The sequence below is a fragment of the Anopheles stephensi genome, chromosome 2 (genome assembly GCF_013141755.1).
Source record: "Anopheles stephensi strain Indian chromosome 2, UCI_ANSTEP_V1.0, whole genome shotgun sequence".
NCBI classification, from domain to species: domain Eukaryota; kingdom Metazoa; phylum Arthropoda; class Insecta; order Diptera; family Culicidae; genus Anopheles; species Anopheles stephensi.
The window spans coordinates 3,587,752-3,613,556 of NC_050202.1; the positions used below are offsets into that span (position 1 = coordinate 3,587,752).

The following is a 25,805-nucleotide window of genomic DNA, read 5'->3' on the forward strand; positions in this document are numbered from 1 at the left end:
GGTTTGTTCTGGTTAGCAACAGTAGCCCATGGTGGAAAGCTAAACAAAGGACCAGTTTTTCTTGCGCGCGCTCTCTCTCTCTCTCACACACACTCTGGAGGCGTCTGGTGGGTTGTTTTCCTTGTTCGCCCTTTTTTCCCCACGTGTGGTTTCTAGCTTCATCCCTTTTTCGTTGCTGTATATTTTTCTGTGGCCAGGCTCTTAACCACGTGATTGATGAATAAGGAAAAAAGGCAAACACCCACAACATATACGCACACGGCCAACCGACATGTGGATCCCACTCCCCATCCTCCTTCTAATCGTAACCCGGCGTTGGCTGACGAAGTTGGAGTCGCCGTCCTAGTGCTACTGACAAGCCTCAGGTGGCCACCTTCTTGCTCGGAAAAACCCGATCAGACCGACCCCCCGACGGAGAGTTTTCCAAACCTTTGATGATGCGGTGAGAATGAGTTGGGGAGGGTTGAGGAAGTTAGATGGGGTTGGCCCAATCGAGGGGTAAAAATGTGTACTTATTGCCCGGTCGCTTTCAAACTAAAGTGCTTGTTGCGCTGATACGCATACAGAGAAACAGACGAGTGGCTTGATTATGGTTCACCGAGAAAAGTGTTCCTTTTATCAGGCGTGTCAGGCTGCTGCTGCTTGTGGTGGGGTGATCGATATTCATAAACGAGTGGGAGTGTGGAGGCAACAAAAGGAGGAGCAGGAAAAAAAACACACACACACGACAACACAGACCGGAAGGCTCTTATGAGCCATTTAGAAGCCGGTGTGTAGCAGAGTTGATATGCTAAAAACTCTCCTGTTGAGGGTGGTTTTTGCTTTCCTTTTTTTCCATCCTGGCTCCACACTCGGGTCGGTGCATCGTCGTCGTTGTTGCACAATGTGGAAACGCAACTCTTTCGAAAGAATTTCCACTTACATCGATTGCTCGGAAGGAAAAGGCCCCTTCCCCTCTATCGCACTCCTAATACCTGTCAAACTTCAATACCCGGGGACGTGCGTGTGTGTGTGTGTGTGTGTGTGTGTGTGTGTGTGTGTGTGTGGTTTGATCCTCTTTTTATTCTCCACATCGACAACGAACCACCGGTGTGCGGTTAGCTCCTCTCGAAACCTCCATCGACGATGATGATAATATCGGTGAAAAGTTTCCTTCCCATGGAAACGCGTCGTACACACACACACGCAGGCAGACGTCCATATGGTGGTAGGATTAATGCCAAAGCTGCCAATTATCGAAGGAACACAGGAACCTTACCTGGGTAGGAGAAGAACAAAAAGAGACAAGGAAAAACAGAGGTAAAGTTTGATTAGTTTCCTGGTCATGCATTTTTGCTCGGGTGGTTGCTTTTTTTTTTTGGAGAGGAAAATTGGAGGAAAATTTTCAGTAAGAAGAGTGGTTGTACGATGTTGTGTAACCTCTCTATAAACCGCAGCAGAATATTTTAATGAAGATTGATTTTGGTTTCGGGTTTTTGCGCTTGAGAGGAAGAAAATCACTTTAATCAGAATTTTCTTTAATGTGTCACACTAGCATGTTTTCCTCCCCAGAACTTGTATGCCCCCTCTCCGTGATTGTAGTAAGAGTTGGTGGTGCCGGCTTTCCGGCCCACCCCAGCACCCCACAAACAAAAGGTCAAACGTTGAACTTGTGTCTAACACACATCAAAAACACATTCTTCTAAGCATGGAAAATGGGTAACAGCAAAGCAAAGAAGGAAAAAAAGAAAAACCGGTAAAGTTCTTTTCGACGGGAAAACGAGCACACAAAAAACTGCATTTGGAAAGCTTGGCTCTGTAGTGGCGAAAAAAAGCATCGTCATGTGTTCGGTTCGTTGTGGTCGTTGTTGGAAGGAAAGCAAAAAAAACATCAAATCATACACAACAACAAAACCAGAATGAATGAGAAAATTGTTTTGTGGTCATAAATTATTTCCACGGCTTGGCGTAGCGCGTTGTTCGCGCATTTTCCACTCCCCCTCCCTCCCTTTTTTGATTTGTTTCTTTCTGCCATTTTTTTCTCGCTTTTCCGATATACACACATACTAACAAAAAACTGCAACACTGAGCACTGAGTCATGGTGAGTGTGTCATAAGAAATGTTTTCCACTGACACAAGGAAAAAAAATCATTCCACTTGTGTTCAGCAGCTACCAGGACTAGAAGGGAAAAAACAAGGAAAAACCTTAACTAACGCTTTTTTTCCTCGACTCAGTTTTTTGACGACTTGAAGAGGAAAACGGAATGTACGGAACAAAAAAGATTAAAAAAAGAAGGAAAATGAATATTCCAAAAATTCAAAACATCATCCACCACAACACCTAACCTTGCTCCTTCGTTCGCCGCCGCTTCAAAGCTTTTCCATCTTCTCTAGGTGAGATGGTGGCGGTGGTGGAAAAACCGGCCTTTTTTGCCTAGGAATCTTCTCTCAAAACAAAAGAAATGACTTGTGTGCTTGTCAGGGCAGTCTACACTGGTTTTGGGGGTTTTCCCCGCCGTTCTTGATGTGTGTGTGTGCGTGTTATTATTTATTTTCCACTGCGGTCATATTGGACTGCTAGTTTTTGGAATTCTTTCTCCTATGCTAAGACATGTCTCTACATGTCCGCCATTTCCAACTTCCACGTCCAACTGCATGCCAGCCCGTTCCATTCTTGGAGAGGGTTTTTCCTATTCGCTGTTGCATTAGTCACGAAAAGCAGCAGAAATTGGCGAAGAAGATAAAAAACACAACAGCAGCAGTGAGCGGAGAGCAGCAGCAGAAGAAAAAATATGACCATATTTTATAGCATTATTGTTATTAGCCTTATTGCTATCGCAATATTCTGCCTTTTTTTTCTTGCTGTCGCTTTTCCTCCGATGGTTCCCCGGATTGTTTCTTCCGGAACGTGGCCGGTCACTTAAGTAATTGTTTCAACTATCCGCAAAATCCTGTTGTACTGTCTCTCGCACTCTCACTCTCTCTCTCTTCTCGGTGATCGTCCGGATGTTAGGACAGGACTCATTACGAAAAAACCGGGAAACATATTCCTACACAACACCGGGATGGTGGTGGTAGACACAAGTGAGAGTGGGCAGAAAAAGCAGAAATGAGAACTATTTTAATGCCCTCATAAATAACGGGAAGCGAACAAAAAAAAAAAAAACGCAACACAAAATAGATACAAATAGCAATATGACCTTTTACTGCCCTTTTCTGTTTTGAAGAAACCATTAAAGGAAGCTGGGAACGAATAGCAGAAAGCAGGGAAAAGAAACTATTTGTTTCTTTTATTATGCATTTTTTAAATGATTTATTGAGCAAAATTTTAATTTCATGTTTTTTTTTTTGCATTTTCCTCTGTTTATAATCTTGCTTTAACTTTTATGTATTTTGTCTTCAATTGCTTTTTTTCTCGTTCACATTGCTTAATAATATACTTTCACATTACTTTATTAATTTTTTTCTTTTTATTATTTCATTTTTTATCTTTTTTATAAATGTTTTTAAGTTTTAAGTTTTATTTTCAGAAGCTTTTTATATTCTGTTGTATTTTGTTTATTTATTTATAATATTATTTGATTTTATTTATTTTTCATTTGCTAATAACGACTGTTTTGTAAATCATTTCGCTTTTTTCTTACGACTTTAAGCTTGTTTTGAGTCTTATTTGCAATTTTGCTTGATTTGTTTAACTATCTTCATACCTGTTCGATACTTTCATATGTGTTCATTAAACTTTTACTTTTGAACCAAGTACACACAAGGTCACCTCGAGTGATTGTTTTGGCATCTTTTCTTCCGCCAACTTTCGCTTCCCAGCGACCAACACAAACAGTACAAACAACCAAATTCACCGCAACCAACATTAACCAAACCTCATTTGAACGTCGTTTTGTCGGGGAAGAAAGTCACGCGGGCTAGCCAGTCGGAGGAAATCATCCGATTGGAAGAAAAAAGTTCGACCAGGACCGGGACAGTAAATTTTCTTCACAGCTTCACACACACTACCAACCAGCTTCCAATGTTTCCCAAGTAATCGCCAACCTTCGACCACAGTCGACAAGTGCCGCAGAGTGAAAGTGAGGAACGGGAAACGAGGATCATTTTCTTTTCGGCTACTGCTACCGCCACCACCACCACCTACTGGCTAACTGCTTCTTGAATTTATTTATGGTCCTTCTGCTTCACACGTAACGAATCGGTTTTCACGAGGAAGCCTGGGCCCGCGTGTGTGTGTGTTTGAATGACCTGATAATCAGGCTATTACTTACATTCAAACCTTTCGCGTCTTTTGCGCGCAGTTCCCACACACGACGACGACGACGGGAAATGACCCAAACTAATCACCGAAAAACGAACAAACCACACCAAACAGGGAAAAGGGGTTAAGCGCGCCTACTGCTTCTTCTTACTTTCGCACTTGTTCTCTGGTGGGAGTGAGCTTAAAGAAGGAAGAAAAAAGCTTCCCATTTTTCTAAACCACCCCGAAAGAACATTACCACACGACCCCTCCTTCTTTTCAGGGTGGAAAAACTCCACCCCCCAAGGGCTACTGGGATGCATTTCTCGGGGAATAAGAAACTTTTTTTTGGTGTCCTAATGGCGGATCGTTGAGGTGAATTATGGGTGCGCTCAAAAACGACCCGACAGAAGAACTGTTATCGACTGTGTAATAATTGGGTGGCTAAAAGAAGGAAAACCACCCCTCTCTAGGTACCATTTTCTCCATTGCACGAACAAAAGTACTTATTTTTTATTTCCACAAGAAGTTGTTATCGCTTCTATTAGAAAGTAAAGCATCGCAAGAAAAGGCCTAAAGGCAATAATATCTAGCAGTTAATCAATCGCTGGGCAAGTCGTCAGTCGCTTGTGTCCCGCAAGGGCGCAAACAGACCCTTTGTGCAACGTCAAACCGCGAAACACACCACGCCCTACCAAATGACCCAGAGTCAAAGGAGGCAAGAGAAGGCAAATAATAACTGTTTCTAAAGCAGTTAACGTTTGGGCCTTTTTGCCTGCCTTGGAGCTGCTGAACACCGATTTATTTCTTACTGTTCGAAACAAACCGAACTTTCCAATTTCCCTGCGTTTAAAATTTATCACCTTTTTCCGACTCAAATACACAGATCGATCTTGCACAAAACGGTTAAGACACAAACACTCAACTTCCTGGACATTAGCTGCCCGGCTGTTGCTTTCGCTTTTCGTCCATTGCTTCGTTTTCCGCCAAGCCGAAGCCCTTTCGCACGTGGCTTTTAATAAACAAAGCAAGGCAGAAAAATAAATCGACAAAAAGCGCGCGACTTACAGCATAGTAGTCCCGGGCCGTGAACTTCGAGGCTTGGCAAATTGCAAGCGAGAGAGCGCGCGGGGCGCCCTGGCCGAGCGAAACTTTCTAATTTACAATAAGATTTATTCGAATTGCGCTTACATTCGCTGAACGCGCATTGGAACGCCGTTTGACGCCAACGACGCAGAAGCATAAAGGGAGCATATTTCTTTGCTTCAAAGGAACGCGCCGTAGAAACGAGACACACTCTCGGGCTTTCTCTCCGCATGTTCACCACGACTTCCCAATCCATCATCATACATTCTTCGACTCATTAGTCAAGTCTCGCTCGGACACAAGAAGAAATCAATACAGGAAAGAAAGAATCGTCTCATTAGCGAGACCCGACCGTGATAGCTGACGAGCGCACCACACAAAAAAGAACGCTCAATGAAGAGGACGCATCACCGCACAACCTGTCACACATCCGTTACATTGGGGCTTTTTCCTTTCAGTTTTTTTGTTTGCTTCCCCCAAGCAAGGAGGAAATGGTACAAGTGTCAAGATGTTGTGGCCGCGTCATCTTGCGATTGACAGGCACATAGCATCACCACCACACATCGGATGCAATTATGATCTGCCTGGCACGCATTTCCCATTTCCATTGCTCGGTTCATGATGATCAATCAATGGGAAAATCGGAATGTGATTAGCTGTGTGCGTGTGTGAGACTGGACCGCCGGCAGACGCTACACAAATATTTGACCAGCATAGTAAGAGCTGATAAAAATCAACCCGTTCCAGGGTCCATGCTCCATCCCCTAATCCGGAAGGAACTAGACCAAAAATCAAACGGATTGAGGGAGGACTTGAAGTCCCTCAGTGCCAACTGAGATCGAAGTCTTTGTTTCTGCTTGCTTGCCAGAGTTAATTGGAATTGTGCTCACGGACGCACACATACCCAGGCAGTCATCCAGAGCAGCGGGCGGATGGACATTTTATGAATTCCAACTGCGTGGTGATGTTGCAGCAGAATATCACCAACCACGAAACACTGATGTGGAAAAGATTTTTCCCGCCAAAAATCAGTCGACCTTTCTCGCTGGCGGGGGGGTGTTTCCCCGTCGACGACTTGCGACCATGCGCGCATAAATCCATTAAGTGTAACATCGCACGAAACCAGACTTTCCTTTCCGGAATGGTGGGACGAGTTTTTCGAGCCGCTCCAGGATGAGATTATGTTACCGGCAGGTTCTTCTGGCCTGTTTGTATGGCCGCGCCATTGCCTGTTAAGATTAACAAAGTGATTACACGTTATTAAAGCAATTAACTCCAGCGATACACGACGGGGACGCTGGGTGAGCTGGGAGTAACAAGACTCACTTTCACAAATTGTTATCATCCCGAGAAGTGAGGAGTTCACCAGTGGTTCCGGTTCTCGGCTTCCGACCACTTGGTTGAGCCTCGCTGCCCGTCCTCGAAGGGTGGCAACACAACTATCCTTCCCTGTGCTCTCGATTTTCCCCCACAGAAACTTCGGACGATTTATCCTCGATCGTTCCCCCTGTTTTTTTTTTCTGTGCAGATAACAACAGCTTGCTACCCCGAGAGAGAGAGAGAGAGAGAGAGAACCTATAATCAATCGAAATTGCCTTTTTCCGTGTCATATGAACATGTTTTTCGGGGCTCGGTGTGTGTTCGGGGCGGTGTCGATAAAATGGTGAAGATGCCTATTATAGATTGACTTACATTGAATGGGTGTTGTGTGTACTAAAATAAATTGTAGTTATCGATGTCGAACAACCAGTTTGCGCTTTGGGACGATAAAGTTAAATGAGCTGGTGTGTGTTTGGTTGGTTTATTTTATCCGGAGTAATTAAAGTTAGTTGCTGATGACTAGTTTTCGTGGTAAAGAATTTGGAAATAAGGATCCTCAGAATTGGGTCGTTTAAATTGGCTAATCGTATTAAAAAAATCATATGGAGCTCAGACAATCGTTTATCTCAAATTAGACCAAGATTCTCTAAGAGCTCCCAACAAATCCTTAGAATATTAGCCCTACCCTTACCAGAAGGATTTGAGCATTGTGTGACAGAAATGAAAATTAAAGCAACTTCACCGCCATTTTCCTCCTGTCAAGTTGAAATTGGATTCCTCCACGATCCGGATCCATTTTATAAGCGACTGGCACAATCTTAGAGATCAATGAAAACAATCCGCAACCAACCTAATCCGCCGTCTCTCCCTCAAGCCCCGTTTTGCTTGCTTGGGTGGTCGATACACATCGATGTAAAATGAAACTATAAATGTTTTGTAATTGAACACTTGACGCCTCTAGAGCGTGTGAGTGAGAAACCCCCGCCTGGCTGCTGCTGCCGCGTTTTGCAAACATAATGGCAATTTGTGTTTGCAGCTTTCCAGCCAAGCGAAATATCACCCACGATCTCCATCGCGGTGCTCTTGTCGTGCGAGCCATACTTGAGCCGCGCCGCTAGAGAAGCAAGCGTTGAATTACAAGCTAGAGCTAGCTGGACGAGCCAGGAAAAATGTCGATCGAGCGCATTAGGAAAAATAAAACGCCCCGAGTTTTGCCAGAGGTTTTGTAAGGTTAATTGAGCTTGAGCTCGACGGGCGGAGGACGCCCGAAACACGATATCGTGCTACCAACCGGTGGCCAATCACCTGGAGAGAGATGGGGGCAAGTGTGAGCAGGATCAGGTGGTGAGTGGTGGCGAGTAAGCTGTTAGGAAATAAATTTTCTGCCATCTTGAATTTCTTCCGGATGACATTTCGTTTCTGACTCGGCAAGGGACTGCAAGAGAAAGGAAGGCCGGTCGAAGGCGATGGCCGATTATAATCCAATCGATGGAGATGGGAGTTTGACTTGCCAACCTGCCACCGAAATTAGAATTGTACAATTTTCCAGGACAACTTTCTGTTTGACGTCACTCTGTGCGAAAAGTGAGCTCAATCGGTTACACTTCAACTACGAGTTAAAGTATATTCAAGCCTGTGGTTTTTCTTCGGAGCGACACTTGATGCAATTCGCTGCAGCAGCAGCAGCAGTTTGCGGCGTGCAATCGAGGCACACAAAAATGCAGTTAATAATTCATTCAAACCAGAAACCGCTTAATTATGGCTTATTCTTCCAGCCAGTAACGGCTGCACGGTTTGAAGGCCAGCCGTTGCAGACATGTGACAGTAGCAAAGCCTCAACGACGGGAAGTCAATGCTGAGTTTAATTTATTTTTCACACACAACAATGGTAAGGCATATCGATGTTTCACATTTTCAATTATTTTTGAGAAACTTTATGACAAAAATATTTTTGCCACAATTTATACGATAAATTTATTTGCTCCACATTTTTTGTTTGTGTAGTTCGGAATTGTTACAAAACGTTGCGTTTATTGTTGAACCGGAGCCAAGCCAAATAAGCGAGGAGGAACTTTGAGCTGAAGGAAAAACGGAGGTTGACGTACTCACACACAATAAAAGTACGCACCATAAAAGATGAAATATATGCAAAACTTTCAAAATGCGCCGCGAATTAGAGGCGCAACCCCCACACCAAAAGGAAAAACTCGTTGAAAACGACCCAATTCTGCTTGCTGCTGCCAAAGGCACATACACAAAACACTTTGCTTTTAACAGTTGACTTTTGACAATTGAAAAATGAAAGTAAAGTATTAAAAACACATTTTAATAGGAGTGTTTTTTTCGCTCTCTCTCTCTCTCTCTCTCTCTCTCTCTCTCTCTCTCTCTCTCGTGCACTGTACATTTGTTTCATATTTTTCCGCCATCAACTCCGACGACGTGACGTATGCACATGATGGTTCTATTTATGTGTGTGCACACCACCACGGTGGAATGAGTTTTATGCTTTTTAACTGCTCACTTTTTTTCTCGCTGCTGTATTCTACTCCAGTGAGTTTGAAATGCTATTAAATACTTCTGATGTATTTTTTTTTTGTTGTTGCAAAAATACGGTCGACACAAGTTTGGTGTGTGTGTGTGTGTGTGAAGTTTCCAGGCAGCTATTATAACAACACACTTGTCATAAACTCTGTGAACCGTGTCAACTCGACTACTGGCAAGCTCGCGGAAAGTGTATAATAGTCTGTGAGGGGTATTTTTTTTTTCTCCAAGTGTTGTTTTCATAAATGATTTTCAAGCGCTGGAGTGAGATTTAACTGGAATTGGTTACACTATTTACAACATAAAAAGTGCATTTAACTATAAACATAACTTTTGAAAGAGACATATAAAAAATCAAAACTAATTGAAAATGTCACAAAACTGATCAAAATGTAAAAAAAGAACAAGAGAGCAAAACATGAGACTAAAATGTAAAAAGAACAACAGAACAAAACATGCGACATATTTAATATAGGAATAGGAAAAACATAAAAGAAAATAATACAAAAACAGAGGTTAAGAATAATACAAAAATAGAGAAAAAGAATCATGCAAATGACATTAAAAAGTGAAAACTAAACGGATACAACTGGGAACTCAACAAATTATTTGTACAAATATCAGAAAATACACCACAAGAAAAGATACACAACAAATGAAAACATATGAAAAGAAGTTACACGAAGAGAAAATTTAAAAGAATTCATAAGAAAAGATAAAAAAAAGGATTTTAATAGCTAATTATTGTCGCTAATACAGTGACCAAATGCTTGATGAAAAACATCAAACTTAGTCATAACATTCTCACAGTTCTCCATCATAAGTGAGTCAATGCTGGCGGTGTCGACCACCAACACTCAGGGCCCTCTCGCTAGAAAGCTAACTTTTCATAACGGACACACTTCTTTTGCTTTGCTAACGGAGGAGAAAAACAAATATAAGCCACGCCAATGCTGGACGCGGGTAGCCAAGACCCACACACACACACACAGCGACACACAGGCAGTAATGTCAAGCACATTGTGTGCCTTCGCTCCCTTTGACTCACTTTGCATATTTGTATGTGACCGCGGCGACCTGCTTTATTTTGCTTTCCCGTCAAAGCCACTGTTGTTGTCCGGAGTCTCACTCCTTCCTCTTCCGCCAGTAAACAGTACTACTGCCCTTCTCTCTTCCCCCGCCTTGATCCATCTCCAACATCCATAACTTTCTCTGTGGACTCACTTTTGCGCTTTGGGCACACACAGAGACACACATCCACTAGCCATTTGCCTCAAACGACACGACCGCGAAGTGGCTAGTTCTAGAGCGCTCGCGTCTGACCGCGTTTTCCCCGGGTTTCCTCGGATGCGTTGAAACCACCCCCGAAGGGCGAATGCAAAAACACACACTCACACGCCCAGACACCACACTTTATCGCGTACCGCCATCAACGCAATGGACGAACAGCGAAACAAAAAAATTCGAGAGAGCTAAGGTGACATAATTAACGATGCGGACATGGACACTCCCGCGGACCAAGGGCCCCTCTCTACCCGGAAGGTGGGATATTCATTTTAGCATATACGACGCGTAAATGTGTGCCAATTACCGTCGCGTAGTCTCACCCGTCGGATGGCGTGAAATTCGGGAAAAAAGGAAAAGTCCCACTCCCACAAGCTATAGAGTGTGTGGGTAGTGTTTTGTGGTTCCTTTACGTTCCAAAAATCCGCCGCACAGTTCCGAATTGAACACCACTTGCTCGGTGTTCCTCCACTGCATTTGGAGTTCCGTTTTTTGGCTTGCGGGTGGGTTTTGCAGAAATTGGGTTAAAATGGCCGGTCCACCCCTATCCCGCGATTCGTTCGACGAAATCAATATGGGGCGATGGCGCCGTTCGTTCTCCAATGTTTTTTTCTCCCCCCCTTTTGCTCGATCGCTTTCCCCCCCTTGCATCCATTCAACCGATTCGACACGCAGTTTTGGATGGAATTTTTGGCTGGAAACTCGGACGATTGTGCTTTCGTGAATTTCCATGTCCAATGCTCTTTTTCGTATTGGAGTTATTTGGCAGTGGGGGGCGGGAAATGGATAATGAAAACGCGAAGAAAAGAACGTAAAATGGAACGGTTTGCGGTTGTTCGGTTGGCAAGCGGAATAAATAATCTTGGTGTGGTTGTTGTTTGCTGGCGCCATTTTCTTCTGCAGGTTGTTGTTGTTGGTGCTTTTAAATTAAGCTAGCCGTTAACTGAGCTATTCCACTGATTCATTTATTTTTATCCAAAGCCTCGTACTGTAAAGAGCTCATATAAAATAAACTAGATCCTCAGAAGATATGTCCTCAGGAGATTCTCATGTAGTCTATCGTCTCAGAGCCCTGGATAGCTCACAGAAGATCCAGAGATATTCTGAGGTCATAGAGGAACCCTACATTCCAAATATTACATGCCTTGAGGACTGCTATGAAATTTGGAATATCCAACATTGTAACCTGACAACTTGAACTTCAGTTTTCTTGCTAGATTCAGTATCTCTCCAAATTTAAAGTCCTCCTCATCAGACTTCCATGTAAACATGAACAGTCCTCTCCACAGACTCCAACAAACATTCGCCATCGGCTTCAGAATTTTACATCCGCTCGGACAGACCAGAACACTGAATTCTCACCACCATACCTCGCACGCTTGAATAAATCGTGTCACATTAGAACATGTATTCTAAAAACTCATCGACATACACCGAACCAGCATTCCTACACACCTTCTCCTTGTACGCGCGGGTTCATTGTTCCAGATGAAAAGAACACCCTCGTCGCTCGCTTGACAGCCAAAAACGAAATTACCGCACACAACAACCGACCAAAACACCCATCAACAATCATTTAATAGACGGTAATGACATTCCATCTCCCGGGACCTAGCCACTCTCAACAAAGCATCACCCTAACACGCGCGGACTCGACGACAACCCAAACGCGCACCTTCAGGTTAATGGCAACAAGCCGAATTCTTCCCAGCAACAACAAAAAAAAAAACTCTCGCGTTGTGTTCAATCATCCAGAACAACCTCCGCGCGCGTAATTTTGAGATTTGTTGGTGAGGGTCGCCCGAAAATGGATCCACCACTGGTCGAAGCGCGCGACATCGAACGACGAATGTAAACAAACGTGACAGTAGCTGTCATAAGATGAGCCCTCCCTACCATTCTCTCTTTGCTCATCTTGCCTATCGGGGTGGTTTTTTTTTGGGTGCGCATCATCAGTCACACCCCGAAAGCTCTTTGTGCTGTGACCCTTAAATAGCGGGAGAACCTCACGAAAACTGTCAGCAAGCAATTGTGGTCGCGTAGAATTTGGATTTTTGGAAGAGGAATTTTTATGTGCTATTCAATTCTTTTTTACGGAGCATTTGGTGAGTAGGAAAGGCAAGAAATTTAGGTCAGAAGCGCACCCAGATTTAAAGGGGGAGGGGGGGGGGGAAATGAGTTCACGATCACTGGAAATAGGGTACAGGAAATTGGGAAGCCATTTCCAATTTTGAGCATCAAAATTCAACGTAGACTGCGGCAAGAGATGCAGCGAGAGACAAAACTAGGATTCCTTGTAGAAGAGCCTTTCCGGAAAAATGCTACTACATAAGCCAGCTCACATCAAAGCTCTCCTTCACATCTCCATGTGATGAAGTCTTCACCGGTCAACGCGTGTCTCCAGTACAAAAAGAAAAGTAGCACGCAAATGTACTCGCCCTTGTTTCGCGCGAAAGTAAGAGTTTTTCGCTTCCTACTGCGAGAAGGAAAAACCCGCCGCAATTCTCACGATGCAGAAATCCAAACACAAAAAGAGCTTTTCCGTCGCATGAAAAAACAACCCGGAAAACGCCACACCTTATGCTTGCGCCAGGCCGCCCCCTCGGGGAGACTCGGATAATTATTCCAGGGGCAAAAGAAAGATATCTCTACAAAACGAAAACAACCACACCAAAAGACAGCACGTGCTGCTATACTCTGCTCTGCCACTACCCTCTGATGCGCTTCGGGATTCCATTCGATGGAAACTCCGGTGCAGGGCGAAGAAAATAGTACACTTCAATTAAAGCAAGCATCAAACGCGATTAAACACAAGAAGAAGACAAACGTGCAGGCAAAAGCGATAAGGCACAGCCGGAGAGAAATGCTGACAACAACACACGCCGCTGTTCACCGGGTGGAGGGAAAACGCACTCACGACACGCGATTATGGTGCTTGGTGTGCGCTCATATCATCGGTGTAGCGCGCGCAGGCACGTGCATTCTCGCGCACTCGCTCTATCTCTTCCTTCTGTCTATTTTCCTGGATCGGGCAAAAGGGGTAGGGAAAAATATGAAAGTTTTCCACCGCCCCCCGAGTCTCCGAGTCCGTCCCTTAGCGTCCGTGGATGGAGTGGCCTAGATCCAAAAGAGAGGCGGCTCAGCTTTAAATCCAAGCCGCGAGCGAGCAGGGCGCGTAGAAGGAAATAAAAGTGCATCAAGGCATAATATGGCGTGTGTGATATCTTCATACGGCGGAGAATTGCTCAGGCAAAAGACAGACAGACACAAACACTTGTGCAGTGGTAACAAGGTTGGTTGGTTAGTTGGTCGTGGTGGGCCATTTTTTTTGTTTAGGGTGGAATCTCTCTGAAGCCGGAAAAGTATGGATCTTCGGAAAAACCCTGCAGCCCCAACGTAACCAGGCTGACTGACTTGGGTGTAAAAAAGCGCTCACCCCGAAGGCACCCCCGTGCTCTGCTAGTGTTTGCTTGATGCACCACCAACTCACTCGCTTGCTCGAACTTCACCGCATTCCTGCATAAGAAGATGTGAGAATTTTCACAACACACCGGAAACACGCGAAGACGGCGTCGTCCAACGGGTGTGTTTGCTCTGCTGTAGCCTCTTTTTACGACCAACGACCAAACGATTGAGAGGAAGGCGAAAAGTCAGCCATTCCTCCAGCGTGTGACCCTTTGCTGCATTTTTGCGTACAGCACACAGTTGACCTCGTGGCTTTGTCTGGGCTCTGTGGGACTCCCTTTGTGTGTGTGTGTGTGTTTTTCTTTTTGCATAACAAGCCAAGAGGGTATATGGCGTAATGCTGTGCGCCGAACGAAGAAGCGCGATGTCTTTTTTCGTTCTGTTGTGGAGATCGCGAACGACGGCAAACTGCAACTGTGACGATAGACGCTACACGCACACACGCACGCACGTAGGAAATGCATTTGAGGGCAGTAAGGCAACAGCAAACAAACAAAAAACGTCGCACTGGAAATGTGGAACGGATGCAGCTTCGGATCCGCAAGTAGACGTAGACATCTTCTCATCGTGAGAAGTGAGTTCTAGAGAGCTTACAAAGGGCGCGATTCTTTTCCAGTTTTTGCTTGGCGTAATGTGAAACCATACCAGCCATAATATTATTTTCTGTCTGTAAAATGTGCTTATCTAATAATGAATTTATTTAAAATGCGATCCAATTTGGGTTAATTAAAAGATTATGGCTAATGTAACCATTAATGTCGGAAGAAATGAGACGTGTTCGGGAAGAGATCATTCTCTCTTTGAATATTTTAAGCAACATTGGAATAATTTAAATTTTATTCCCCTAACTGCATTACAGAAGTGCATTTTAATATTTTTGAGCCTTTTTTACGTATGCTGCATTAGAATGCAACACAGAACGCACTTTCATTTTCACCTTCTTCATTTCGTTTCGTCCGTTTGTACGACCCTCGTTACGACTATATCCAACCGCGGACCGCGAGAACTCCCCATAAAAGGAAAACTTTAATCTCCTTCCGAACCATTAACTCAACTGTCGCTTTTTAATTAATCTATTTGTCAACGTTCTATTCGCCCAGGGTATCGCTAGCTCCGAATAAAAAAAAAAACCCCGAAGACGCAACGCAAAGTGCACCGAAGCGTGACCACACTAGACAGCGGCGGGTCGAACTCCAAAAAACGGGCCTCAGCAGCGTTGCATTTATTATCATTTTTGGAAAATCTTCCACACAGCATGTTGTGTTTGAGGTTGGTTCCGTGAAGCGGGTAGATCGTTTTAGCTTGCTTCCTTCTTTCTTCTCTTTTAATGGTGAGCTTTTCTTTAGAAGAAAAAGTAACACAAAAAAAAATGCTGTCCTCCGTCCGCGTAGACTGACGACGTTGGGGGGGCTGCTTTCGCTGTCAGCTTATCTCGACTTCGGAAACTCATTTATCTCTCTTCACGCGACCCAATGATGGCAATGTAGAGGAGAACTGGTAGAATTTATTTATCGTAAAAAAAGCTCAACCGACGGCGTTCTTTTCTTTGTCGAGGGACGACAGCGTACACAAATCCTTTTAAAGTGTGGAAACGATCGAATGGATGGAAGGAAGAAAAAAAAACCCCTTCCCTAACACAGGCGATGATTCCTTTCGGCGCAGCACACGTGTATAGAGATTAATGCTAGAAACGTCATAATGTTTCCTTTCGTTGATGGTTTATTGAACCCAGGGAGGAAAGATGCTAGCGAGGTGTTTGACCCTACGGTGTCCTTCTTTAATAGCTGCCCTCCTCTTTAAAGCTGACAATCTATTGAATGCGATGACTAAAATCAAGGGCTGGTGCCGTGACCAGGATCCCAAAATATTTTTTTTTCTTTTTGGGGTAAACGTAACTGCTTCTCCATTTTATTTTTACCTGATGCGTATTGTTGACCGTGACAGTGAAAATTATTCTCATGACGTGCATGGTCAAGACAAACCTTTTTTTTCCCTGAATATAATTTTCTTCTGTTCCTTGGAAAATTCTCTTTTTGCATATCCAGACCAGAACAAAAACACAAGTTGCGGTCTTCTAACGCCCTAAGGGTTTGAGAGCGTTCTCACTGTGTTTTCTGTGTATGTGTCTGTGAGCCCCCTCGGTCAGAAAATATATTCAAATCCATCATTGAAACTTCTCCCTCCCCTGCTCGGCGTGCATAAGCCGCACCGAACTACCACAACTCCAAAACCCCAAGGTACACGGGCCCGGAGAACCATCACCGCAGAACCAACCCCACGTGGGAAGAACTAACCACTACCTCAGACACATATGCACACACACACACCAAACAAACCACCGAGGGAGTCCATGAGTGTGGAGTGAGTGAGCGAGAGAGCGAATGGAAAGTAGCCGTCGTTGTCGGAAAAGCGTCGTTTTGGCCATCGGAACCAACTGAACCGCAACAACGGATGGCGAATGGCACATTACACATGATGATGCAGGGCCACTACATCTCAGCGAAGGGTGTCATGGTTGAAGGGATGCACCCTTGCCCTTCTCTCTCCCTCATCCGCTAGAATCTCGTAACAGAAGCAGAAAGGTAGAATTCCATCGAAATAAAAATAATGCTTAAAATCCATCGAAGGTGTTTTTACTGAGCACGACGACGTCTACTACACATATGCTCACCAGTCCAACCCCTCCTCTGCTGGGGTGTTAACGACGGCGCTTGGAAAAGGTGTTCCGGTGAAATATGGGCTCCAGAAAATATGGTCGATTTCATCATTACCACCATTCACGCAATTCCACACAAGGGACTTGGAGGGAGACCACGAGTCCTTACAACATTATTAGACGCGCTTTCGCGTGACGCTCCTATCTTTTCTCTACCCTTGTGTCTCGTCGTTCGTCGTTGAACACCTGTGTAGAGGAGGGGGGTATATGTTGTGACCGGATGTACAGGAATACTTCCGTTCTGGCAGCGAAGGAAAAGCACGATTAAAGTGCAATTACACTGAGCGTACCAGCGTTTAGGAGGAAGGTTTCTGTTTGTGTTTCCCTTTTGTAGGTTCGGGGCCCGGTTTCTTTCGATTCCTATTGGGTCAATCAAACGTGCTCTTTTGTATGGGGGGGTTGGTCGATTTTAAGGGATGAGAAGCCACCCTTAACACGCTTCAGAGAGCAGCAACACGACGACGCTGGAATTCGAAATGTCCAGAGGTATTGGAAAGCCGTTTAATTAAATTTAGGAGATAACGTGCCTCGGCTCTTTGAGTGTTCTTGATAGACCATAAAACCTATTTAGAGTAAATATTTAAGAAGAAAAACACATTTTCAAGAAAATGTTAAATGAACTTTGAGACTGTTACCGATTAACGCACAACGGTTCCTAAACATAAAACAATGATTATTTAATTTTTCGCTTCACAAACCGCATTATTATGACTATCGCTTACTCATAAAGACCCGTCCTCTCGCTAAGCAAAGAAAAAAGTGTGCAGACTCTAATTATGTTGACCTCCTTTTCGTGTTTCACGCCATTCAATGAACAACGCGCGAAGATGACGTGTTCTTGCTGGCTCTGCGCTGTTCATCTCTTTACAGTCGCGATTATGCGGAGTAAAAACACAAACCCCCCCCCCCCCCCCCCCCCAACTTCTCAACATCTCCAATGTCAGCGCGCCGCGTTGTGCTGTTTCTTGCTGTCCGCTCTGTGTGTTGTTGTGAACGCAATTTTGGAATTCCTTTCGCTGAATAACGCGCGCGCCTTCTCTCGGCACACCAAGCAAAAAAGGTCACTTGCAATTGATCGACCGGTTGGTGTTGTGGGCCGCATCAGCATGCAGCAACAACAAAAAAAACAGCCACCTCAAAATGCAACACAACACCACAGACACGACGGCACACACAGGACGGGTATAAGAAGCTTCGTTTGCTTTGTTTATTGCACGCGCGTTTTGAACCGCGGTTGGGTGGGTTTTTTTTTTCTTCTGCCTTCTTCTATTCGTTCCGTTTCATTCTGCGTCGTTCTATCGCCTTAATTACGAACATTGCTGCATCCGGTATTCGATTGCAAAGTTAGAACATGCCTGACGGCGGGGTAGTTTGCGGTGGAGTGAGAAGGTCTTGGTGCTCTTCTATTGTTGCAACTGGACCACCACCACCGTCTATCTGTCACACTCTGGTTGCACATTTGCTGCCTCATAACAATAACAATTAAAAATGCAAGAGTGGACTTTAAGTAGGGGAAACAACAAATGCTCCAGTGACACTCACCTACCAAGAAATGTCATGTTGGTGCTTATAACAGTGATGAAAAATAAGACAATGGAAATGAGCTAAGAGTAAAATTTCATCAAATTATCATCAATTAATTACAATTGTATTAAAAAAGATATAAAAAACTAATTAAAAAATAATTTAATTTCAATTAAAGTTTCGTAGAGTATAGCAATTAAACAGTATAAATGAACAAAGTGAAAGATAATAAGAAAGTTCATAAGATGAAGTATAACAAATTGTGAAAAAATAACATAAGAAAACATTGAAACAGAATTTACGATCATCAATGCAAACAACTCACTCCTTCCTTAACATGGCATAGAAGAAGATATATTAGCACTTGAAATGGCCACCATGAACAATTTAAGCAACATTTTGTAAGTGTAGTAGAAAAAAAAAGAAGCCAGTGACAACAAAAATCCCTCAAAAAAATCTTAGAAAATATGAAACAAATAAAAATATACTGAAAATAGTAAATAAAAACAAGGCTCCCCAAGACAGCAGAAACTGCAGAAGATAACAGAGCAAAAAAAAACTCATAAGAAAATGTTGCGTAAATATTTTCAAAACAATCAAAATTAGAACAAAATTTCAGCTAATAATTCTCCCTCAACCGGAAACCAATTTTATATCAATTTTTTTTTTTTGGTTCCTACAATTGATAAGCATTTCTATCTTATCTCGTGGGCAGAGCCATCCAGGAGAGCCATACAGCAACAAACTCACCTGCTGGGCGAGACGCGAAAAAAACGCGTGCTAATAATAAAAAATGCGCATGGTTTGATGGTATGTGGAGCGCACCACCACAACACGATTATCATAGCCAGAGAGCTCGGGGTGGTGTGTTTGTTGTTGTGGTTGGTATTCAGCGCGCATACACGCACACACACACATTCATAGCTTGATAATAAATACCACATGTGTGGAACGGGGTGAGTAATACTTCCAAGAACGTCTTCCCTCAGCAAAGCTAACGACAGGTGGATATGGAGCATAATTTTCTCGTCCACTAATACAGCGGCCTTCAGGTGAAACAGATACTACGCAAATTGTGGAGAGTTTAAAAGGGTGGATAAAGTGCCGATAAAAACGTGCCCTCGAACGATGTCTACTACCGTGTTTGATTAGAGCGAGTCGAGCAGAACTCAATATTGAAGTCATTAAGGGCGCAATATGGTCACACAGTGAAGTCATTGCAGTATTGCGTTTTCCGCATTCAGCACAACGCTTCGTATTTGGATTCGCGTAATAGGTGAAATTCAATCAACTATTATTTTTGTGACCTAATATTCTATATCTGAAAGCTGCCGTGGCTTTCTTTTCGTTTTGCATAACTCTTTACGCAACACACAGAAGCGCACATCACAACGGGACTCTCTCTCGGTGGGTCTCCATTGTTCCATGCGCCACCATGACACGATGCACCACCACGGAAGAATATTAATTAGAAGACCGGGGGTGTCTGGGTGTTTGGTGCTGAATACAGGCGATGACATGTGCATTCAGAGTGCTTAGAATCATCCCAACCCAAGCCCCCGACTATGCCACAGTCACAATAGTCACGCGATAGTAGCTCCCCCTCCCAGTCCGTTACGAACTGTACTTAACACGAACGTGAACGCGCTACCTAAATACGGAAAGCCGACCGCGACATTCTATTTCATCGCAAAAAATAAACCTCCCCACACGCACACACACGCACAATCGATCTGGTGGGGGGAAGGATGAAAGATGAGCATGGGGAGGATGATGATGTCACACACTCGGCTGTGTGAAGCAAACACAAACCCGGACCCCGTGCCGGGTTTTGATTCCAGCGCTTTGACTCACTTTGACACATAGAACCGCGCGGGACCATGATACGCGCGCTCCAGCGGAAACGAATTTTGTGTCTGGTTGTTTTTCTCCACCCCTTCGTGTTCCACATTTTTTTTGCGAATTTAAACACGCACACTCATGTGTCGGCTCGAACGATTGGAGCGAGCAGCGTCATGTGCTCTAAAAATTGGGTCTAAAAATAATAATAATAAAATACGGAAGCTTCTGTCTGGGTATTATTGAATACTGTTGGAGCAGTCAAAGTAAAGCTGGGAAGGAGGAAAAACAAAACGAGAGATGGTTGGTTGGGAGGGGTGAAAAATAGAAAGAATGAAAGTAAATAACACAATTGAATTCCATACTATATGGAAGTTTCAATCCAACTAAAAAGGGGGAACGAAAAACAGACTAAAAACTGGCAGCCAATTGCAATGAAACAATAGGAAGCTCCCTTCCTCTCCTTCGCTCTCGTTCGGTTGGGGCAGGAAAACTCAGTGGCCCATATCGATTGCCCACGCACACACACACACGCATGTGGAGGAAAATAACTAGAGAATGGGGGAAAGAATCAAATAAAATTGGCGAATAGTTCACCGACCAAACAAAACCCTCCAATTTTGTGTGCGAAAATTCGCAAACACCCTCAACCATAGGAAAAAAGCGTTCCAAAACTGCCGTTCTGAAGTTGGTGGGCTATTTTCGCTGGTGGTTATTTTCTTGCATGGTATTGGGAGTGGGCCACTCGATTATAATAAAGCCAAGCACACATACAAGGGAACTACCGCCCAACCCACCTGTCAGTCAGTCAAACTCCCGGGATGGTGGCGTGAGGTGGAGGGTCCTGAGGATTGTCCGAAGAGTGCGAATTATTTACGAACGAAAGAAAACTTTACACTTCTATACCTGGGACTACCAGAGGGTACTATCCGTATCGATCACACCCGGGGAGTTGAATTCTCGTTTCGTGTGAAGAATCGAGGGCGGCATAATGTTTCTTGATGGATTGATAGGACTCCTGCTGAAGTTGAAGACCTTCTAGGGCGATTTGGGAGATTCTGGCTTCTGGTTTTAGGCCTCCAATATTGTTTGAAGCAAACCTTAAAGAACAACAACTCGCAACGAGTACAAAAAAATCCATAAAAATCCCACCAACCATTAGAGGCAAGCGACCTTTATGGTTGTGTCACCCAAACAATGACTGAAGTATAATTAATCCAATATAATTCTGATTCAGCTTCAGTCACGCAACGCACGGTCTCTGATTAATAAAACACACGCTTACGCTCCCTTTCTCTCTCTCTCTCTCGGTTGGAAGAGAAGGTCACGGTACGATTCGCGCCTATAGTTGCACTTAACTTTATCGATAAGAACCCTGATAAGATAGTGACGATAATGACGCATCATGCAGAGGGATAGGTCCAAGCGCAACAGAACTCTAGCTGACGCTCGTCAAGAATCGTATTCGGCTTCCGAAAAGCGCTTTTCACTTTCAATTTTTCCTCATTTTCACTTTCGAAAACTTCTGTGCAAATGGTGCTCTGACATGCTTCTCCCACAGCCATTTTATTCCACAATCCACAACAAATTGGCTTCTGCGACTGAGGACTCTCTCTCTGCATTTACATAATGTCGATAATTAGCTGCCCGGCAAAGCGTGCAAACGGTCAAAAGCGTTGGATGAAATAGGATGAACCCAGAAGAAGGTCCTTGGACTCTCTACCTTTACGCCAGCGTGTGTTGGTGTTGGTAGCAGCGTAATCTCATCCTCAGTCATAATAAATTTCAACCACTCGACCCGACTGACTCTTCGAACGGCAATCGAGTGCAGAGACCCTTTGCCGTGGATTATATTATGGCTTCGCCACACAAAACAGGACATTCGGACGAGTGGCCGGCTTGAACAGCGGTCCGTTAAAATGAAGCTAATTACCAAATCCGTCGCGTCCCATTACCAGCCGCAGGTTAATGACCGGTGGAGTATTTCTCGCCCCTTTTTTCGGTTTTGTTTTCGGTACTGTCAGCTTCAAAATTCTACCCATTATCCGAGACGCATTCAACAAGGGGGCGTCGTGTTAAGTCCCTGCGTCCCATTATTAATATTATTTTTTACCCACGCGCGTGCAGACATAGAGACACCCAGGACCGCTGCAAGGCTAATTAGTTGCTGAAAATAGAAGGCATCCTTTGCGATCGGGAGAGAGCGAGAGAAAGTTTATCCTTCCAAGGTAGCACTGTTTCGCCTCGGTGGTACACAAATTGAACTCTCGCAGGAACGAACCAGCGGTTTGCGACCTACTTTTATCCGACTTTCACTCTCCGTCGAGAGTTGGACGAATCCCGGCAAAGGCTGGTCGCCAGACGCACGGCGGCGTAAGTCGATGTGAAGTTAATTGGAGTTACAATTTTGTCCATCGATTCTACATCTTATTGACGGGTAGTAATCCAATTGCTGCAGACGGGAGAGCATGGGTATTAAAAGTACGTCCAAAGCTTCGGATTTTGGTCCACATTTAGCAAGAATTCATCTCGAATCATTTCACCCCCTTATCTAAAACTCATTCTATCTCCTCCGAGAACTTGAAGGCAGGTTCCAACGACGGTGGAACAGTTCCCTGGATAATTCCGTGTCGAGATAAGTCGATCAGAAACTATACCGCGTGCTAGAGAGCAGCGGGTTGAATTTATTTTTAATGACCCGAAGGATTCTGGTGTTTGCCAGACCAGTTGAGAAGAGTTCCCCCTCCATCTTCCGTTCTCACCACACACACCGCTTTCCTTTTTGACGGACTTATCTCCCTTCAAATTAAGGTGGGTGTTTTGTTGAGTCTGTGGAGGCAGCAGAAGAAGAAATAGAGGGAAACGGACAGAACAGACAGAAACTAGATTGTTGTCTTTTCTTCTTTCTCGTCTGCTTTGCCCTTTTCGTCCCATTCTCCGGAGAGTTCCGGTTTTTGTTCTATCTGACAGTTTGACACATAACCTCAAACCGAGCAGCAAGATGCTTAACCCTCTCAGAAGAACACACGAAACAGGCCAGCCTACGCACAGTTTAGGCCCCTAGCCATGTCTTCATCAAATCTTTGCCCACCACCACCACAAGCCGGAGAGCGGTGATGGTGGAGATTTAAATTTTCATCTTCTTTCCCTTTTCTCACCTTCACAACAAACCTTCGGCCCAATACGTTGTTGCTGAGCGTTGCCTCTGAGTTGGGTGGCGAGAGGGGAAGTAGGCAACGATCGGAAGACTCGCGCGCCAATTTTAATTATCTTTTATAAATCTTCCTTTTCGGGGTTCCCTTTCCTCTGGTCTTCCCTGTTTTTGAAGGAACCTGCAGAGACCTCAGGAAAAAAACGAGGGAAGCCGCAAAGCTCGATTTATATTTTTCTTCATCACACGCTCATCACGGGCGCACGCTCTTGTGTGTCGTTCATCTCTTGATCGAATCTCGGAGCTCGTTCTTCGCTTGTTCGCTTTGTTGTCTTGGTTGGCCGTTTCTTGTTGATCGCTGGGTACAAAGAGCAAGACTAAGAAAAGACGAAGACAACAACGCGATCCTGCGCGTTGTGGTGGTGGTCAACAGCGACAGCGCGCGATCGGATCAAACGACTTCAACGAGCCGGACAGCCCGAAACCCGGTTTTTCCCGTTCCCTTTCTGTCTCCTCATCGCCCGCTTGCAAACTTTCTCTTCGCTTCGGTCCAGGAGAAAAAAAGCCGGTTTTACGCGCGTACGCGTACCCTCCCCGCGAGTTCCCGCCACCTCTCGCTCGCAGCGTTAATACCCCGCGTTCTTCAGGCTCCGGCATTAATAGCTTCAGGTTCGATATTTTTAAAACCGCGCCTATACACACGCTTCTTCTTTCCTTTCTGCTTACTCAATGGCTTCCTTGCTGGACGATGTTTTGGGTAGTGAAGGTGTATAACAGTGTGCGTGCGTGTTTAACCGTTTAACCGCTCGCTGTATGAGCCCAGGGAGGAGTCTTCTGATGAATGTATAAATATCGCGCGCGACTCAATCGACCCAAACTGCCGTTTTCAAACGCATTCTTACATGCACATGCACCAGGGAGGAAAAGACCCTGACACAAAAATGCATACGGTGCCGCATACGGTTGACTCATCCCGGTCGGGGTCGTGCGCGTGTCTCGTTCATGGAAAACCGGAGCGAGTCCGGAAAATTCAACCCTCGCACCGTTCAACACAGGCCCTCTCCTCATCCAATCAACCAAAATTTGATGGCGCAATTCTTTTCTTTATTACCAACTGATGGAGTTTTTCCTGCTCCATTAGCGTTTTCCCATATGGTCACCATTTGTAGCGCGTGGAGCGCATGTGGAAAAGATTTTCCCGCACAAAAAACAAAACAAAACACATTTCTTGTCGAGGGCTTTGTTGAGCTCAGGGCTGAACATGATGTTGGCGTGTGATTTTCGATGACCCTGACTCTTCTACATAACTCTCCTCTGCTGGGTGCTAAGAAGTTTGACACACCAAGAGAGAAGGTCTTAAAAAGCGTGGTGCCAACAAAGCATAATATTGAAATTTTGGCACGAACATGCGAGAGTGCTGTTTGAGGACCTGCCGAAAAAAAAATGTTTTGCTATTTCGAGGGTCAGAAGAGGCACCAATATTATTGTTTGGGCCTCCCGTTTTTTGGGCACTTAAAAATAATAAATAGATGAGGTTCCGTTAGGTATCGAGGTAGACAAATTGTACTGTTTTATTATTGTAAAGCGAAAGGCACGCAAATTTTTAATACGACGACGCCCAAACGTGCTTATTTTGCACGCTAAACTTCTGATGTTTTCTTTATCAGGGAAGCAGCCAGATCCAGACGAACAAAATTACGGAACACTAACGCGGTGTGTGATTCATCGTACTTCTAACCGTCGTTTTTGGTCCACACGTCTTGCTTACCAACAACCAAAGAAAAAAAAGCAACATTAATTGCTATTGATACATTCGCGCACATTCGAGTGCCTTCTTCGGGTGGCTTTTTTGTGGCACCTTGAGCGCACAACACACTACACTTGGACTCTGCGCGTTTTTTTTTCTTCTTCGTGAAGCAGAAGCTTCGTGTATGCAAACATTAAATATTTGATGAGGCGCACAGCGAAACAAAACAACGAAGAAAATAGCGCCAACGACTGACTGTGTGTTGTGATGAGATTCCAAAATTTTTCGACCGTCTGTAGGTGCTGGCTTTGGCAAGGTTTCTTCTCTAAAGGCGGAAAAATAAAACAACAAGCGCGGCTACTACTGCCGATGAACTGTGAGTGTGTGGTGACCGTGAAATTAGCTCCAAACAGCACCTACTCAAATCGTGTGAAGTTTTCCATGCCTTGTTTTTCTTTACATCAGTAAAACATTTTCCTGCAGTCGAGTAGGAAACAACACACCTTGGCGACTATTGGCGCCCACACAGACATAATCATCGATCCGAGGAGATACCTTCTGTTAAGTACCTTCCAAATGTACTCCCGGTGGTGATACAGCATCAACTTTGACACGCCCTGCATTAGACAAGGTTTTACGAGCCCATCAAATAAGGTACGGCCGAGCTCCGGCCAAACAGGATTAAGTTTTATCGCCGGTACGTGATCGACTACTCGAAATGACAACACCGTTAAACTACCGGCAATTACTCGCGTGGGCATGGGTGTGGGAGCATGTGAACCTTGAAGAGCATGGAACCTTGAAGATAATAATAACTTGTCCTTATGGTAACGCTCTACCTGAATAGTTCTCATTACGATTAACATTACCAGTGCTTATTACCGTGCTCAAGAAAAAGAAAAACCAGGA

The 25,805-nt window shown here is 44.4% G+C and overlaps 2 protein-coding genes across 10 annotated transcripts in view; one reads left to right on the plus strand and one right to left on the minus strand.

Annotated features, from left to right (window-relative positions):
- The window catches only part of LOC118503664, a 239,104-nt gene that overhangs the window by 132,380 nt on the left and 80,919 nt on the right, over positions 1-25,805 (plus strand). The gene's annotated exons all lie outside the window — the stretch shown is intronic.
- LOC118503666 (fasciclin-3) overlaps positions 1-25,805 on the minus strand; it is a 91,023-nt gene that overhangs the window by 62,502 nt on the left and 2,716 nt on the right. The window lies entirely within an intron of this gene.